Genomic DNA, 4,878 nt, shown 5'->3' on the forward strand with positions numbered 1-4,878 from the left:
GTCACCATGATTAATGAACGAAGCAGAACTCCGTCTTTTCTCACTGCTGCAGCCCACATAAACAGTATTCTAGCCAAAAACCACCGTTGTGCAAAAACATCACCTCACTGAAGATCAATAGGCATCTACGGCTGCAATGCTTATTCTGCATCTAAAAACGATTACAAACTAAAACCACTCCAACTCATAAGTTACTGTAAGTATAATTGAGAGTTGACGTTTGTGGATGAATTAAGTACAGGGGGATGGAGACGTACTGGGGGCTTAGGAAGATGTTGGCCAGCCCGGAGCGGTGCGTTTACGAGCGGACCAATGGAGCATGTAATGTGCTGCTTCAGGGAGAGTCCCGCACATGGAGGCTGTATCTCAGTGTTTAGGCCACGCAGTGCTTCCTCTCCCATTGATTATCATCACTGACAATCCCCCAGGCCCGACCGTCTCTCAAGGAGGCTGCTTCAATGAGGCCGTTTCATTTCTCTTGTTGTTTCATAGTCCCCAGTATACCATAAAGGTGTAAGGGCAATTATAGCAGGAGATGCGTTAACGGTTTTAACACGTTGTCTCTCGGTATATCACAGTCGTTTGGATCATCCCTTAGTGCTATATAAAGGTGGAGGGATGTGTAGTAGATCTGCCTGTGAATACCATCCTCTGATTACGAGGTGTTTGGCAAAGAGATTATCCCGGCAGAAATCCGCTGGCACAAACGCCCCCTAAGCCTGTTTCTTCCTTCCAGTACCTTTTGGGAGGAAGAGATGATACCTTACTTTAAGATGATATTCTTCTGGATGCCCTTGGGAGAGGTAAGTTGTTGAGAAAAAAGAGTGGATGTGAAGGGTCGTAATGACGCCGAGAAACCGATGCAACAAAGCTAACACCTAGGACCTTTCAAGGCAGTTTATTTGGACCTCTGCCAGCCCTTATGACTGGACGATTCTCAATAGTGTCGCTTCAGGGAGTGAATAAAACTGTCATCGGTCTGGCAAGGCATGCAGGATGAGGAAATAGTTAATCGTTCACAAAAAGGATTGTAAAGGTAGGCATGTTTTAGATTCTTCATAACGAGGTAAGGTAAGAGATCCTAATCCCATAGTAAAAGGTCCTTGAGTTACTCTCCTAAATGAGTAAAATATACCACATATACCACCTAAATACCAAATTACTTTCAGTTTAGACTACGGCCATCTCATGGAAGGAAACATGGAGAGACAGTATCCGTTGCATGGAGACACCATTTAGATCAAAGTAAAACCAAAACTCTATGTCCCCGCTCGGCGGTTAGACCGTAACCATGGTGACCGCACCACTGCAACTCAGTGTTTATGTGCTGATGAGCAGCACTCCCCTCGGCCATGTCCCATCTGCTTCAGCGAGACCTGCCTTCACTGAGCAGACTCATATACACGTCACCAAGCAACAGGCTGGAAACATTTCAGCTCGGCCCAGTTCAGCCATCGGAGTCTGCGGGACTGGGGAGAATTTGGGACTGAATCCCCATTAAATTGGAGGTTTCTCAATGGCTAAAGATCTAGAGAAACGAACCAACTGTGCATATCGTCTCTGCAATATTTTCTTTTTGGATTCACCCACGAATAACGAAGATTACAAATGTCGGATACAGCTCGGAAGGCTGAATAGTCACCGTCTTAGTTAGTTGCTAAGTGTGATGATGTTATTCGAAGAGTTAGTGAGAATTGATCGATGACATGCGTTTATCTACAACTAAGTAATCTTTAAACAGATGCCATCCAGCCTTGTTTATTTTTACGTTTGTGTCAAGAAGAGATGCTCAATCTTCGTACTGCCCACCATCTTCAGCCAATGATTACGCCAATAGATTTAGCTGTGTGATCCATAATATTGACAGCGCTATTGACAGGCAGATAAACATCCCTATGCAGGTTTAACCTTTCGCCACAATGAAGAGTCAGTCCCCTTTATAACTCCACCTCAGAAAAACATTTCTTCATAGATGATTATTTTTATCTTTGGTTTCAAATAAACAAGAATGAAAACTTCAGACTCTTTTATACAGTCTATGAGAGTCAGTCAATTGTGCTCAACATAGGCTAGGGTTAGAGAAACAGAAGATCTGCATAAACATTCCTGCTAACTGTTTCTGTCAAAGTTCTGGATGAATCCACTCTTGCATTCTCTCCAGCTTGTCATTCTCGCTCACGCCAGACATCATCCCCACATTGTTGAACTTGTACAAAAGTAAAGTCTTAAAAAACACACAGCAAAAGCTTGTTACCTAACGCATCCCCCACCCTTTTCCTCCACACATTTGCCACAGTGATGATGATGGAGAGTCATTAATGTTTTTTACCATATGCTCCTGCGCAGAATAACTGCTTCCTGCCCCTCAGGGGGTAGAGAGTCTCGATCTGTTACTCCTCTCCTGATCTCTCCGGAATGGGAGAGTAGCCCCCCCCAGCATCCATCTCTCCTCATCTCCATTTTTAGGAGATCCCTTCACCTAATCACTGCCCTCGAAAAAGCAGGTCGGCTCCTCTCCTCCTCTCTCCTCTTTCCTCTTTACAATCTCTCTGCCTCTCTCCTCTGTCCTCTCCCATCTCCTCTCCCCTCACCTCTCCCTTCTGCTCCCTCTAATCTCTTATTTCCTCATTTCCCTCTACTTTCCTTCCTCTCTCCTCCCTCGTCCCTTCTAACCTCTCCATGCTCCTTGCGCCTCTTTCCTGTTATCTCACCTGCCTTTACTCCTTTCCCCTCTCTCCACTCTTCCTCCTCCTCTCTCTTCTCTATTCCCCTCTGCCATCGGCCCTCTTTCTTTTCTCATATCCTCTCCTCCTCTCTCTTCACTCTTCCCAATCTTCTCTACCTTTTCCTCTCTCTTCTCTCCCTTATCTGCTCTCCCTTATCCTCTGTTGCATCTCAACTCTATCTTTCCTCTACTCTCTCTCTCTCTCTCTCTCTCTCTTTCACACACACACACACACACACACACACACACACACACACACTTAATTGGCACGTGAGCCCTGCTCCCCTACCTCCTCAACATTTAACACTTCCTCTAACAGCAGCAGCAGCGACCACAGCAGTGTGTGAACCTGACATTGAGATGAACGTCTCCGACAGTGTCTTCACAGATGTTTATATTCTGCTGTTGTGAGGAACAGTCCGGCATGGCGGCGTCGGCAATTTGTTTTTTCATCATGCCTTGATTAAGGAATGCGATTTCAACTCAAGATTGTTTTTCAGCGAAAGCAGAATGAGCACGCTTTTAATCCACTGCAAATCATTGTGATTATTTCCTGGTTAATTTTCAACTGATTATAAAAAGGGTCCACTTTATTGTAAACATGATAATCATCGTGCTCCACCTTCGGTGTTGCTAAATGTGTCTTTCAGTAGATGTAATTATGGGCGCACCATTTCAAATGAACTCATACACATCATTATTACATTATACCATGGTGGCGTGTACCATAGCTCTTGTACTGCCTTGATACGGTAAAGGCTCCTTTACACCACTGAAGCAAATTGAAAAGCTCAACACAACACAGCAGTCATAATGTCTCTTCACCTTAAAGAGCTCTAGTGCCACTCTTTCTCCTGCTTTCACATTGTTGTCGAATGCTTAGCAGTGTGACAGTACCCGGACCAGACGTTGTGTTCTCCGTGAGTCTTTGTTCTGCGTCCTAAGTTATGGTGTAATGGTGTAAATTACATGAGGAGGGAGTTATGGGTACAATGAGTTGCTGTCTGGCGGAGGAATTGCCTTCCCCTGGAGGAATTCGTCGACCCCCGTGTACCCTGACCGTCTTTGTGTCATTAGAGAGGCTGAATGAACAGACGGTTAGACGGACAAATGTGTCAGACAGACAAACAGAGAGGCAGCATATATTAGACCAGTTTGTATTGCTTAACTATAGTATGGGGACGGACCATACTATAACATCACATCAAATGACATTACTTTTGATTATTTCTTTGCTTTCATAAAAAAAATGTACGTGTCCTTTTTATTTCTTTATTTATCCCTAACCTTGGTTTTTAGTGCACTTGCTGTGCCTGGCAGAGTTGCATTTTTTCATCATCGCTCCTTGACTTCGTTCCGTCATTGATTTGCTCAGCGGCTTGATTACACATGCCCTGAACGTGAGATGGTTTATTTGTGTACATATGCATTCGATCCGTCCATCATCAAAACACCTGACTCACAGGGCAGGCAGTGAACCTACGACCTCTTCACGTAAGCCGTCGATTTCAAGGCCTCTTTAAGACGCCATGAAATCGACGGCTTACACAAGAGGTCATAGGCTCAATGTGTTGTCAAATTAAGTATTCTATTCAGGGTTTCTCTGTGTTTATAGAATTCTTATAATAGATTATTCTTGTGTATATGTATTTATGTTAGTTATTCATTCTCATAGACAGTTTGTTCAGCACTTTAATGTTTAAAGAGGTTGCACTTTGTAAGTCTAACAACTTTAATGTTGACGAGACGGAACGCGTTTTGCCTCACACGCAACACTAGATTGTATGGCCCAAGCACTCATTCCTTTTCAACGTCTCCACATTCTGAAATAACCTCCAAGGATCCTGCACTAGACAGGGCCACAGCTTATGGTCTAGCGAATTTGATATTCGAATGTGTGTGTGTGTGTGTGTTTGTGTGTGTGTGTGTGTATGTGTGTGTGTGTGTGTGTGCGTGTGCGCGCGTGTGTGTTTGTGCGTGTGTATGTGTGTGTGTGTGTGTGTGTGTGTGTGTGTGTGTGTGTGTGTGTCTGTGTGTCTGTGTGTGTGTGTGTGTGTGTGTGTGTGTGTGTGTGTGTGTGTCTGTGTGTGTGTGTGTGTGTGTGTGTGTGTGTGTGTCTGTGTGTGTGTGTGTGTGTCTGTATGTGTGTGTGT

Source organism: Pollachius pollachius (genome assembly GCF_949987615.1).
Source record: "Pollachius pollachius genome assembly, chromosome: 2".
In the NCBI taxonomy this organism is placed as follows: domain Eukaryota; kingdom Metazoa; phylum Chordata; class Actinopteri; order Gadiformes; family Gadidae; genus Pollachius; species Pollachius pollachius.